The sequence below is a fragment of the Danio rerio genome, chromosome 15 (genome assembly GCF_052040795.2).
Source record: "Danio rerio strain M-AB ecotype USA chromosome 15, GRCz13ab, whole genome shotgun sequence".
NCBI lineage: Eukaryota > Metazoa > Chordata > Actinopteri > Cypriniformes > Danionidae > Danio > Danio rerio.
In genome coordinates this window covers 22654427-22667770 of record NC_141035.1, presented here as the reverse complement: position 1 = coordinate 22667770, position 13344 = coordinate 22654427, and the positions used below count along the sequence as shown (strand labels likewise).

The 13344-nt window shown below is 48.4% G+C and overlaps 13 non-coding genes across 13 annotated transcripts; 8 read left to right on the top strand and 5 right to left on the bottom strand.

Annotated features, from left to right (window-relative positions):
- Positions 1–1339: 1339 nt before the first annotated feature.
- Positions 1340–1426, top strand: trnay-gua (transfer RNA tyrosine (anticodon GUA)). Its single transcript is given in 2 exon segments — positions 1340–1376; positions 1391–1426. It is a non-coding gene; the product is annotated as a tRNA-Tyr (tRNA).
- Positions 1427–3503: 2077 nt separating this feature from the next.
- trnay-gua (transfer RNA tyrosine (anticodon GUA)) lies at positions 3504–3590 on the top strand. Its single transcript is given in 2 exon segments — positions 3504–3540; positions 3555–3590. It is a non-coding gene; the product is annotated as a tRNA-Tyr (tRNA).
- A 95-nt stretch (positions 3591–3685) lies between these two features.
- trnae-cuc (transfer RNA glutamic acid (anticodon CUC)) lies at positions 3686–3757 on the bottom strand. Its single transcript has one exon. It is a non-coding gene; the product is annotated as a tRNA-Glu (tRNA).
- Positions 3758–5666: 1909 nt separating this feature from the next.
- trnay-gua (transfer RNA tyrosine (anticodon GUA)) lies at positions 5667–5753 on the top strand. Its single transcript is given in 2 exon segments — positions 5667–5703; positions 5718–5753. It is a non-coding gene; the product is annotated as a tRNA-Tyr (tRNA).
- A 95-nt stretch (positions 5754–5848) lies between these two features.
- trnae-cuc (transfer RNA glutamic acid (anticodon CUC)) lies at positions 5849–5920 on the bottom strand. Its single transcript has one exon. It is a non-coding gene; the product is annotated as a tRNA-Glu (tRNA).
- A 1910-nt stretch (positions 5921–7830) lies between these two features.
- trnay-gua (transfer RNA tyrosine (anticodon GUA)) lies at positions 7831–7917 on the top strand. The gene is given in 2 exon segments: positions 7831–7867; positions 7882–7917. It is a non-coding gene; the product is annotated as a tRNA-Tyr (tRNA).
- A 96-nt stretch (positions 7918–8013) lies between these two features.
- Positions 8014–8085, bottom strand: trnae-cuc (transfer RNA glutamic acid (anticodon CUC)). The gene has a single exon. It is a non-coding gene; the product is annotated as a tRNA-Glu (tRNA).
- A 216-nt stretch (positions 8086–8301) lies between these two features.
- trnar-acg (transfer RNA arginine (anticodon ACG)) lies at positions 8302–8374 on the top strand. Its single transcript has one exon. It is a non-coding gene; the product is annotated as a tRNA-Arg (tRNA).
- Positions 8375–9995: 1621 nt separating this feature from the next.
- On the top strand, positions 9996–10082 carry trnay-gua (transfer RNA tyrosine (anticodon GUA)). The gene is given in 2 exon segments: positions 9996–10032; positions 10047–10082. It is a non-coding gene; the product is annotated as a tRNA-Tyr (tRNA).
- A 94-nt stretch (positions 10083–10176) lies between these two features.
- On the bottom strand, positions 10177–10248 carry trnae-cuc (transfer RNA glutamic acid (anticodon CUC)). Its single transcript has one exon. It is a non-coding gene; the product is annotated as a tRNA-Glu (tRNA).
- Positions 10249–10464: 216 nt separating this feature from the next.
- On the top strand, positions 10465–10537 carry trnar-acg (transfer RNA arginine (anticodon ACG)). Its single transcript has one exon. It is a non-coding gene; the product is annotated as a tRNA-Arg (tRNA).
- A 1802-nt stretch (positions 10538–12339) lies between these two features.
- Positions 12340–12411, bottom strand: trnae-cuc (transfer RNA glutamic acid (anticodon CUC)). Its single transcript has one exon. It is a non-coding gene; the product is annotated as a tRNA-Glu (tRNA).
- Positions 12412–12627: 216 nt separating this feature from the next.
- On the top strand, positions 12628–12700 carry trnah-aug (transfer RNA histidin (anticodon AUG)). Its single transcript has one exon. It is a non-coding gene; the product is annotated as a tRNA-Arg (tRNA).
- The last annotated feature ends 644 nt before the right edge of the window (positions 12701–13344 follow it).

The window sequence follows — 13344 nt, the reverse complement described above, 5'->3', positions numbered from 1 at the left end:
TACTGCAGCACAGATACAAATACGTAAAGCAGACAAGATTTAAATACAAAGTGCCAACCTAAAACAAGATTGCAGTCCAAATGACCATCTCAGACAAGTGTGAGCAATGTTTCAGTCTCTGTTAAATGTCTGCAAATATGCCACACAGTGCAGATGCTCATACTACTGAAAAGGAAGTTACCTGACTGAGAAAGGTATAAATAGAAATCGGAGCCTGCTCCAAATGGCCTGCTCAGCTCCAAGTGGGTGAGACTTGAGCTCCAAGTGGGCTGTACATACCTCCTGGAGTTTTCATTCATTTAATGTCTCGTACATGACACTGCGTCCAACCTATTATGTTTGAATATCAAATCTACCCCAATCCTAAACCCAACCCCACAGTATCCTGCTTTGTTTTATTAACCTCTAAACCTACCCCCACTCAAAACCCAACCTCACAGTAACAAACCTCCATAAGGTTTTGATTTATTCAATGTCTTGTACATGGCACAGAATACAACCTATTGCATTTTGTTAATATAACACCTACCCCAGCCCTAGGCCCAACCTCACAGTAACCTGCTGTGTTTGATTAATTTTTACACCTACCCCAACCCTAAAAACAACCCTCAGAGTAACCAGTTTTTTTCTCCTTTTATTAATGTCCACTACAGCTACATCAATCGTAAACCCAGCCTACTTGTGGCACAAGTCCCTAAAACATAGAGGTCACCCAGCCAACTTGCAGTGTAATCTCCTCCGCTTGTAGGTCTCTGAGCTGCAGCAACACCTAAGTGCTCTGACACACAGTCATAATAGAAACCATTGCTTTAACCTCCTCTTGGAAAGGAGAGAGTCTCCGACCCTGGATTTCAGGTCTTCTATGGAGGGACTGTCAGGAATCCTGTAAGAGCATCCCCTCCACACAACCTTTTGCCATAAAAACAAAGCAGAATGTGTGGTGAAGGAACTCCAGATTGACAGAGCCTTGTCCTTGCTTCAAGCAATGTGGTAACAAAATGCTGAACAGTGCCGGTGGCACAAAGGATAACGCTTATGACTATGGATCAGAAGATTCTAGGTTACGGAAACCAGGGAACTGTGTATGAGAGAATGCATAAGTGTGTGAGTGGCACTTGTGCAAGTGGAGCCGTGAAGTGCGAGCGATCAGAAAGAACTAGAGTTTGTGCCAAGTCTGGGGCCTGAAAGCGGCAGCTTCCATATACCTAGCGGCCAGGATTCCTGGTTTTCACCCAGGTGGTCCGGGTTTGACTCCCGGTATGGGAAGGCATGAGTGCTCTTGGCCAGCAATTGGACTTCGTCGACTTTATAGGGTGCGGTTGTAAACAGCCATCATAAGCCTTCGATAGCTCAGTTGGTAGAGCGGAGGACTGTAGGTGGCATGTTGGCAATCCTTAGGTCGCTGGTTCGACTCCGGCTTGAAGGATGGCTTTTGCGCTCAGAGACGCTTCTTTTTTTTTGCCTTTGCGAAGATAAAATCGGCACTGCAGCTCGAAGTTCACCATGAAGGTTTAAAGGAAGTTCCCTGACCGGGAATCGAACCCTGGTTAGGATTCGGAGAGCGCCGAATCCTAACCACTAGACCACCAGGGAAGTGCTGGCAAATGCTTGCCCTCAAGCCTAGCTTTGCGCCTCCACCCAAGTGTGCTGCAACTGCTCTGACAAAAATAACTCTAACGCTTGTACCCTCCTCCTGGAGAGGAGAAAGTCTCAGAGCTTGGATCACAGTTCTTTTAGCGAGGGACTGCCACATGCTCTGTGTAGGAGCATCCTATCGACACCACAACTTGAAGCCAACCAAAACAGACAGGGCCAGTGGCGCAATGGATAATGCGTCTGACTACGGATCAGAAGATTCTAGGTTCGACTCCTGGCTTGCTCGCTCAGGACTTTTTGCATTGGTGTCCATCAGCGCACCTCGCACGCCGTTTGCCCCTACCCGAGCTGTTCAGTTCTACTCCGGAGTGAATCAAGTTTCTGGAGCCGCCAGCACAGAGCCTGTGGGGTGCTCCCCTGGTTTACAAAGGATCCCCCAACTGCTCTCATGCCTTGGTCCCGTACATCCCTCAGGACCTCCAGAAGAAACCAGTACAGCCGCTCTCCTGGGAAGACGCCAGTGACAGCTTGTAGACCAAAATGTTTGCTGTGAGGCTGAGGCGTTCTACTGCAGCACAGATACAAATACGTAAAGCAGACAAGATTTAAATACAAAGTGCCAACCTAAAACAAGATTGCAGTCCAAATGACCATCTCAGACAAGTGTGAGCAATGTTTCAGTCTCTGTTATATGTCTGCAAATATGCCAAACAGTGCAGATGCTCATACTACTGAAAAGGAAGTTACCTGACTGAGAAAGGTATAAATAGAAATCGGAGCCTGCTCCAAATGGCCTGCTCAGCTCCAAGTGGGTGAGACTTGAGCTCCAAGTGGGCTGTACAAACCTCCTGGAGTTTTCATTCATTTAATGTCTCGTACATGACACTGCGTCCAACCTATTATGTTTGAATATCAAATCTACCCCAATCCTAAACCCAACCCCACAGTATCCTGCTTTGTTTTATTAACCTCTAAACCTACCCCCACTCAAAACCCAACCTCACAGTAACAAACCTCCATAAGGTTTTGATTTATTCAATGTCTTGTACATGGCACAGAACACAACCTATTGCATTTTGTTAATATAACACCTACCCCAGCCCTAGGCCCAACCTCACAGTAACCTGCTGTGTTTGATTAATTTTTACACCTACCCCAACCCTAAAAACAACCCTCAGAGTAACCAGTTTTTTTCTCCTTTTATTAATGTCCACTACAGCTACATCAATCGTAAACCCAGCCTACTTGTGGCACAAGTCCCTACCACATAGAGGTCACCCAGCCAACTTGCAGTGTAATCTCCTCCGCTTGTAGGTCTCTGAGCTGCAGCAACACCTAAGTGCTCTGACACACAGTCATAATAGAAACCATTGCTTTAACCTCCTCTTGGAAAGGAGAGAGTCTCCGACCCTGGATTTCAGGTCTTCTATGGAGGGACTGTCAGGAATCCTGTAAGAGCATCCCCTCCACACAACCTTTTGCCATAAAAACAAAGCAGAATGTGTGGTGAAGGAACTCCAGATTGACAGAGCCTTGTCCTTGCTTCAAGCAATGTGGTAACAAAATGCTGAACAGAGTGCCGGTGGCACAAAGGAGAACGCTTATGACTATGGATCAGAAGATTCTAGGTTACGGAAACCAGGGAACTGTGTATGAGAGAATGCATAAGTGTGTGAGTGGCACTTGTGCAAGTGGAGCCGTGAAGTGCGAGCGATCAGAAAGAACTGGAGTTTGTGCCAAGACTGGGGCCCAAAAGCGGCAGCTTCCATATACCTAGCGGCCAGGATTCCTGGTTTTCACCCAGGTGGTCCGGGTTTGACTCCCGGTATGGGAAGGCATGAGTGCTCTTGGCCAGCAATTGGACTTCGTCGACTTTATAGGGTGCGGTTGTGAACAGCCATCATAAGCCTTCGATAGCTCAGTTGGTAGAGCGGAGGACTGTAGGTGGCATGTTGGCAATCCTTAGGTCGCTGGTTCGACTCCGGCTCGAAGGATGGCTTTTGCGCTCAGAGACGCTTCTTTTTTTTTGCCTTTGCGAAGATAAAATCGGCACTACAGCTCGAAGTTCACCATGAGGGTATAAAGGAAGTTCCCTGACCGGGAATCGAACCCGGGCCGCGGCGGTGAGAGCGCCGAATCCTAACCACTAGACCACCAGGGAAGTGCTGGCAAACGCTTGCCCTCAAGCCTAGCTTTGCGCCTCCACCCAAGTGTGCTGCAACTGCTCTGACAAAAATAACTCTAACGCTTGTACCCTCCTCCTGGAGAGGAGAAAGTCTCAGAGCTTGGATCACAGTTCTTTTAGCGAGGGACTGCCACATGCTCTGTGTAGGAGCATCCTATCGACACCACAACTTGAGGCCCACCAAAACAGACAGGGCCAGTGGTGCAATGGATAACGTGTCTGACTACGGATCAGAAGGTTCTAGGTTCGACTCCTGGCTTGCTCGCTCAGGACTTTTTGCATTGGTGTCCATCAGCGCACCACGCACGCCGTTTGCCCCTGCCCGAGCTGCTCAGTTCTACTCCGGAGTGAATCAAGTTTCTGGAGCCGCCAGCACAGAGCCTGTGGGGTGCTCCCCTGGTTTACAAAGGATCCCCCAACTGCTCTCATGCCTTGGTCCCGTACATCCCTCAGGACCTCCAGAAGAAACCAGTACAGCCGCTCTCCTGGGAAGACGCCAGTGACAGCTTGTAGACCAAAATGTTTGCTGTGAGGCTGAGGCGTTCTACTGCAGCACAGATACAAATACGTAAAGCAGACAAGATTTAAATACAAAGTGCCAACCTAAAACAAGATTGCAGTCCAAATGACCATCTCAGACAAGTGTGAGCAATGTTTCAGTCTCTGTTATATGTCTGCAAATATGCCACACAGTGCAAATGCTCATACTACTGAAAAGGAAGTTACCTGACTGAGAAAGGTATAAATAGAAATCGGAGCCTGCTCCAAATGGCCTGCTCAGCTCCAAGTGGGTGAGACTTGAGCTCCAAGTGGGCTGTACAAACCTCCTGGAGTTTTCATTCATTTAATGTCTCGTACATGACACTGCGTCCAACCTATTATGTTTGAATATCAAATCTACCCCAATCCTAAACCCAACCCCACAGTATCCTGCTTTGTTTTATTAACCTCTAAACCTACCCCCACTCAAAACCCAACCTCACAGTAACAAACCTCCATAAGGTTTTGATTTATTCAATGTCTTGTACATGGCACAGAATACAACCTATTGCATTTTGTTAATATAACACCTACCCCAGCCCTAGGCCCAACCTCACAGTAACCTGCTGTGTTTGATTAATTTTTACACCTACCCCAACCCTAAAAACAACCCTCAGAGTAACCAGTTTTTTTCTCCTTTTATTAATGTCCACTACAGCTACATCAATCGTAAACCCAGCCTACTTGTGGCACAAGTCCCTACCACATAGAGGTCACCCAGCCAACTTGCAGTGTAATCTCCTCCGCTTGTAGGTCTCTGAGCTGCAGCAACACCTAAGTGCTCTGACACACAGTCATAATAGAAACCATTGCTTTAACCTCCTCTTGGAAAGGAGAGAGTCTCCGACCCTGGATTTCAGGTGTTCTATGGAGGGACTGTCAGGAACCTGTAAGAGCATCCCTTCCACACAACCTTTTGCCATAAAAACAAAGCAGAATGTGTGGTGAAGGAACTCCAGATTGACAGAGCCTTGTCCTTGCTTCAAGCAATGTGGTAACAAAATGCTGAACAGAGTGCCGGTGGCACAAAGGATAACGCTTATGACTATGGATCAGAAGATTCCAGGTTACGGAAACCAGGGAACTGTGTATGAGAGAATGCATAAGTGTGTGAGTGGCACTTGTGCAAGTGGAGCCGTGAAGTGCGAGCGATCAGAAAGAACTGGAGTTTGTGCCAAGACTGGGGCCCAAAAGCGGCAGCTTCCATATACCTAGCGGCCAGGATTCCTGGTTTTCACCCAGGTGGTCCGGGTTTGACTCCCGGTATGGGAAGGGATGAGTGCTCTTGGCCAGCAATTGGACTTCGTCGACTTTATAGGGTGCGGTTGTGAACAACCATCATAAGCCTTCGATAGCTCAGTCGGTAGAGCGGAGGACTGTAGGTGGCATGTTGGCAATCCTTAGGTAGCTGGTTCGACTCCGGCTCGAAGGATGGCTTTTGCGCTCAGAGACGCTTCTTTTTTTTTGCCTTTGCGAAGATAAAATCGGCACTACAGCTCGAAGTTCACCATGAAGGTATAAAGGAAGTTCCCTGACCGGGAATCGAACCCGGGCCGCGGCAGTGAGAGCGCCGAATCCTAACCACTAGACCACCAGGGAAGTGCTGGCAAACGCTTGCCCTCAAGCCTAGCTTTGCGCCTCCACCCAAGTGTGCTGCAACTGCTCTGACAAAAATAACTCTAACGCTTGTACCCTCCTCCTGGAGAGGAGAAAGTCTCAGAGCTTGGATCACAGTTCTTTTAGCGAGGGACTGCCACATGCTCTGTGTAGGAGCATCCTATCGACACCACAACTTGAAGCCCACCAAAACAGACAGGGCCAGTGGCGCAATGGATAACGGGTCTGACTACGGATCAGAAGATTCTATGTTCGACTCCTGGCTGGCTCGCTCAGGACTTTTTGCATTGGTGTCCATCAGCGCACCATGCACGCCGTTTGCCCCTGCCCGAGCTGTTCAGTTCTACTCCGGAGTGAATCAAGTTTCTGGAGCCGCCAGCACAGAGCCTGTGGGGTGCTCCCCTGGTTTACAAAGGATCCCCCAACTGCTCTCATGCCTTGGTCCCGTACATCCCTCAGGACCTCCAGAAGAAACCAGTACAGCCGCTCTCCTGGGAAGACGCCAGTGACAGCTTGTAGACCAAAATGTTTGCTGTGAGGCTGAGGCGTTCTACTGCAGCACAGATACAAATACGTAAAGCAGACAAGATTTAAATACAAAGTGCCAACCTAATACAAGATTGCCGTCCAAATGACCATCTCAGACAAGTGTGAGCAATGTTTCAGTCTCTGTTATATGTCTGCAAATATGCCACACAGTGCAGATGCTCATACTACTGAAAAGGAAGTTACCTGACTGAGAAAGGTATAAATAGAAATCGGAGCCTGTTCCAAATGGCCTGCTCAGCTCCAAGTGGGTGAGACTTGAGCTCCAAGTGGGCTGTACAAACCTCCTGGAGTTTTCATTCATTTAATGTCTCGTACATGACACTGCGTCCAACCTATTATGTTTGAATATCAAATCTACCCCAATCCTAAACCCAACCCCACAGTATCCTGCTTTGTTTTATTAACCTCTAAACCTACCCCCACTCAAAACCCAACCTCACAGTAACAAACCTCCATAAGGTTTTGATTTATTCAATGTCTTGTACATGGCACAGAACACAACCTATTGCATTTTGTTAATATAACACCTACCCCAGCCATAGGCCCAACCTCACAGTAACCTGCTGTGTTTGATTAATTTTTACACCTACCCCAACCCTAAAAACAACCCTCAGAGTAACCAGTTTTTTTCTCCTTTTATTAATGTCCACTACAGCTACATCAATCGTAAACCCAGCCTACTTGTGGCACAAGTCCCTACCACATAGAGGTCACCCAGCCAACTTGCAGTGTAATCTCCTCCGCTTGTAGGTCTCTGAGCTGCAGCAACACCTAAGTGCTCTGACACACAGTCATAATAGAAACCATTGCTTTAACCTCCTCTTGGAAAGGAGAGAGTCTCCGACCCTGGATTTCAGGTCTTCTATGGAGGGACTGTCAGGAATCCTGTAAGAGCATCCCCTCCACACAACCTTTTGCCATAAAAACAAAGCAGAATGTGTGGTGAAGGAACTCCAGATTGACAGAGCCTTGTCCTTGCTTCAAGCAATGTGGTAACAAAATGCTGAACAGAGTGCCGGTGGCACAAAGGAGAACGCTTATGACTATGGATCAGAAGATTCCAGGTTACGGAAACCAGGGAACTGTGTATGAGAGAATGCATAAGTGTGTTAGTGGCACTTGTGCAAGTGGAGCCGTGAAGTGCGAGCGATCAGAAAGAACTGGAGTTTGTGCCAAGACTGGGGCCCAAAAGCGGCAGCTTCCATATACCTAGCGGCCAGGATTCCTGGTTTTCACCCAGGTGGTCCGGGTTTGACTCCCGGTATGGGAAGGCATGAGTGCTCTTGGCCAGCAATTGGACTTCGTCGACTTTATAGGGTGCGGTTGTGAACAGCCATCATAAGCCTTCGCTAGCTCAGTTGGTAGAGCGGAGGACTGTAGGTGGCATGTTGGCAATCCTTAGGTCGCTGGTTCGACTCCGGCTCGAAGGATGGCTTTTGCGCTCAGAGACGCTTCTTTTTTTTTTGCCTTTGCGAAGATAAAATCGGCACTACAGCTCGAAGTTCACCATGAGGGTATAAAGGAAGTTCCCTGACCGGGAATCGAACCCGGGCCGCGGCGGTGAGAGCGCCGAATCCTAACCACTAGACCACCAGGGAAGTGCTGGCAAACGCTTGCCCTCAAGCCTAGCTTTGCGCCTCCACCCAAGTGTGCTGCAACTGCTCTGACAAAAATAACTCTAACGCTTGTACCCTCCTCCTGGAGAGGAGAAAGTCTCAGAGCTTGGATCACAGTTCTTTTAGCGAGGGACTGCCACATGCTCTGTGTAGGAGCATCCTATCGACACCACAACTTGAGGCCCACCAAAACAGACAGGGCCAGTGGCGCAATGGATAACGTGTCTGACTACGGATCAGAAGGTTCTAGGTTCGACTCCTGGCTTGCTCGCTCAGGACTTTTTGCATTGGTGTCCATCAGCGCACCACGCACGCCGTTTGCCCCTGCCCGAGCTGCTCAGTTCTACTCCGGAGTGAATCAAGTTTCTGGAGCCGCCAGCACAGAGCCTGTGGGGTGCTCCCCTGGTTTACAAAGGATCCCCCAACTGCTCTCATGCCTTGGTCCCCTACATCCCTCAGGACCTCCAGAAGAAACCAGTACAGCCGCTCTCCTGGGAAGACGCCAGTGACAGCTTGTAGACCAAAATGTTTGCTGTGAGGCTGAGGCGTTCTACTGCAGCACAGATACAAATACGTAAAGCAGACAAGATTTAAATACAAAGTGCCAACCTAAAACAAGATTGCAGTCCAAATGACCATCTCAGACAAGTGTGAGCAATGTTTCAGTCTCTGTTATATGTCTGCAAATATGCCACACAGTGCAAATGCTCATACTACTGAAAAGGAAGTTACCTGACTGAGAAAGGTATAAATAGAAATCGGAGCCTGCTCCAAATGGCCTGCTCAGCTCCAAGTGGGTGAGACTTGAGCTCCAAGTGGGCTGTACAAACCTCCTGGAGTTTTCATTCATTTAATGTCTCGTACATGACACTGCGTCCAACCTATTATGTTTGAATATCAAATCTACCCCAATCCTAAACCCAACCCCACAGTATCCTGCTTTGTTTTATTAACCTCTAAACCTACCCCCACTCAAAACCCAACCTCACAGTAACAAACCTCCATAAGGTTTTGATTTATTCAATGTCATGTACATGGCACAGAATACAACCTATTGCATTTTGTTAATATAACACCTACCCCAGCCCTAGGCCCAACCTCACAGTAACCTGCTGTGTTTGGTTAATTTTTACACCTACCCCAACCCTAAAAACAACCCTCAGAGTAACCAGTTTTTTTCTCCTTTTATTAATGTCCACTACAGCTACATCAATCGTAAACCCAGCCTACTTGTGGCACAAGTCCCTACCACATAGAGGTCACCCAGCCAACTTGCAGTGTAATCTCCTCCGCTTGTAGGTCTCTGAGCTGCAGCAACACCTAAGTGCTCTGACACACAGTCATAATGGAAACCATTGCTTTAACCTCCTCTTGAAAAGGAGAGAGTCTCCGACCCTGGATTTCAGGTCTTCTATGGAGGGACTGTCAGGAATCCTGTAAGAGCATCCCCTCCACACAACCTTTTGCCATAAAAACAAAGCAGAATGTGTGGTGAAGGAACTCCAGATTGACAGAGCCTTGTCCTTGCTTCAAGCAATGTGGTAACAAAATGCTGAACAGAGTGCCGGTGGCACAAAGGAGAACGCTTATGACTATGGATCAGAAGATTCTAGGTTACGGAAACCAGGGAACTGTGTATGACAGAATGCATAAGTGTGTGAGTGGCACTTGTGCAAGTGGAGCCGTGAAGTGCGAGCGATCAGAAAGAACTGGAGTTTGTGCCAAGACTGGGGCCCAAAAGCGGCAGCTTCCATATACCTAGCGGCCAGGATTCCTGGTTTTCACCCAGGTGGTCCGGGTTTGACTCCCGGTATGGGAAGGCATGAGTGCTCTTGGCCAGCAATTGGACTTCGTCGACTTTATAGGGTGCGGTTGTGAACAGCCATCATAAGCCTTCGATAGCTCAGTTGGTAGAGCGGAGGACTGTAGGTGGCATGTTGGCAATCCTTAGGTCGCTGGTTCGACTCCGGCTCGAAGGATGGCTTTTGCGCTCAGAAACGCTTCTTTTTTTTGCCTTTGCGAAGATAAAATCGGCACTACAGCTCGAAGTTCACCATGAAGGTATAAAGGAAGTTCCCTGACCGGGAATCGAACCCGGGCCGCGGCGGTGAGAGCGCCGAATCCTAACCACTAGACCACCAGGGAAGTGCTGGCAAACGCTTGCCCTCAAGCCTAGCTTTGCGCCTCCACCCAAGTGTGCTGCAACTGCTCTGACAAAAATAACTCTAACGCTTGTACCCTCCTCCTGGAGAGGAGAAAGTCTCAGAGCTTGGATCACAGTTCTTTTAGCGAGGGACTGCCACATGCTCTGTGTAGGAGCATCCTATCGACACCACAACTTGAGGCCCACCAAAACAGACAGGGCCAGTGGCGCAATGGATAACGCGTCTGACTACGGATCAGAAGATTCTAGGTTCGACTCCTGGCTGGCTCGCTCAGGACTTTTTGCATTGGTGTCCATCAGCGCACCATGCACGCCGTTTGCCCCTGCCCGAGCTGTTCAGTTCTACTCCGGAATGAATCAATTTTCTGGAGCCGCCAGCACAGAGCCTGTGGGGTGCTCCCCTGGTTTACAAAGGATCCCCCAACTGCTCTCATGCCTTGGTCCCATACATCCCTCAGGACCTCCAGAAGAAACCAGTACAGCCGCTCTCCTGGGAAGACGCCAGTGACAGCTTGTAGACCAAAATGTTTGCTGTGAGGCTGAGGCGTTCTACTGCAGCACAGATACAAATACGTAAAGCAGACAAGATTTAAATACAAAGTGCCAACCTAAAACAAGATTGCAGTCCAAATGACCATCTCAGACAAGTGTGAGCAATGTTTCAGTCTCTGTTATATGTCTGCAAATATGCCACACAGTGCAGATGCTCATACTACTGAAAAGGAAGTTACCTGACTGAGAAAGGTATAAATAGAAATCGGAGCCTGTTCCAAATGGCCTGCTCACCTCCAAGTGGGTGAGACTTGAGCTCCAAGTGGGCTGTACAAACCTCCTGGAGTTTTCATTCATTTAATGTCTCGTACATGACACTGCGTCCAACCTATTATGTTTGAATATCAAATCTACCCCAATCCTAAACCCAACCCCACAGTATCCTGCTTTGTTTTATTAACCTCTAAACCTACCCCCACTCAAAACCCAACCTCACAGTAACAAACCTCCATAAGGTTTTGATTTATTCAATGTCTTGTACATGGCACAGAACACAACCTATTGCATTTTGTTAATATAACACCTACCCCAGCCATAGGCCCAACCTCACAGTAACCTGCTGTGTTTGATTAATTTTTACACCTACCCCAACCCTAAAAACAACCCTCAGAGTAACCAGTTTTTTTCTCCTTTTATTAATGTCCACTACAGCTACATCAATCGTAAACCCAGCCTACTTGTGGCACAAGTCCCTACCACATAGAGGTCACCCAGCCAACTTGCAGTGTAATCTCCTCCGCTTGTAGGTCTCTGAGCTGCAGCAACACCTAAGTGCTCTGACACACAGTCATAATAGAAACCATTGCTTTAACCTCCTCTTGGAAAGGAGAGAGTCTCCGACCCTGGATTTCAGGTCTTCTATGGAGGGACTGTCAGGAATCCTGTAAGAGCATCCCCTCCACACAACCTTTTGCCATAAAAACAAAGCAGAATGTGTGGTGAAGGAACTCCAGATTGACAGAGCCTTGTCCTTGCTTCAAGCAATGTGGTAACAAAATGCTGAACAGAGTGCCGGTGGCACAAAGGATAACGCTTATGACTATGGATCAGAAGATTCTAGGTTACGGAAACCAGGGAACTGTGTATGAGAGAATGCATAAGTGTGTGAGTGGCACTTGTGCAAGTGGAGCCGTGAAGTGCGAGCGATCAGAAAGAACTGGAGTTTGTGCCAAGACTGGGGCCCAAAAGCGGCAGCTTCCATATACCTAGCGGCCAGGATTCCTGGTTTTCACCCAGGTGGTCCGGGTTTGACTCCCGGTATGGGAAGGCATGAGTGCTCTTGGCCAGCAATTGGACTTCGTCGACTTTATAGGGTGCGGTTGTGAACAGCCATCATAAGCCTTCGATAGCTCAGTTGGTACAGCGGAGGACTGTAGGTGGCATGTTGGCAATCCTTAGGTCGCTGGTTTGACTCCAGCTCGAAGGATGGCTTTTGCGCTCAGAGACGCTTCTTTTTTTTGCCTTTGCGAAGATAAAATCGGCACTAGAGCTCGAAGTTCACCATGAAGGTATAAAGGAAGTTCCCTGACCGGGAATCGAACCCGGGCCGCGGCGGTGAGAGCGCCGAATCCTAACCACTAGATCACCAGGGAAGTGCTGGCAAACGCTTGCCCTCAAGCCTAGCTTTGCGCCTCCACCCAAGTGTGCTGCAACTGCTCTGACAAAAATAACTCTAACGCTTGTACCCTCCTCCTGGAGAGGAGAAAGTCTCAGAGCTTGGATCACAGTTCTTTTAGCAAGGGACTGCCACATGCTCTGTGTAGGAGCATCCTATCGACACCACAACTTGAGGCCTACCAAAACAGACAGGGCCAGTGGCGCAATGGATAACGCGTCTGACTACGGATCAGAAGATTCTAGGTTCGACTCCTGGCTGGCTCGCTCAGGACTTTTTGCATTGGTGTCCATCAGCGCACCTCGCACGCCGTTTGCCCCTGCCCGAGCTGTTCAGTTCTACTCCGGAGTGAATCAAGTTTCTGGAGCCGCCAGCACAGAGCCTGTGGGGTGCTCCCCTGGTTTACAAAGGATCCCCCAACTGCTCTCATGCCTTGGTCCCGTACATCCCTCAGGACCTCCAGAAGAAACCAGTACAGCCACTCTCCTGGGAAGACGCCAGTGACAGCTTGTAGACCAAAATGTTTGCTGTGAGGCTGAGGCGTTCTACTGCAGCACAGATACAAATACGTAAAGCAGACAAGATTTAAATACAAAGTGCCAACCTAAAACAAGATTGCAGTCCAAATGACCATCTCAGACAAGTGTGAGCAATGTTTCAGTCTCTGTTATATGTCTGCGAATATGCCACACAGTGCAGATGCTCATACTACTGAAAAGGAAGTTACCTGACTGAGAAAGGTATAAATAGAAATCGGAGCCTGTTCCAAATGGCCTGCTCACCTCCAAGTGGGTGAGACTTGAGCTCCAAGTGGGCTGTACAAACCTCCTGGAGTTTTCATTCATTTAATGTCTCGTACATGACACTGCGTCCAACCTATTATGTTTGAATATCAAATCTACCCCAATCC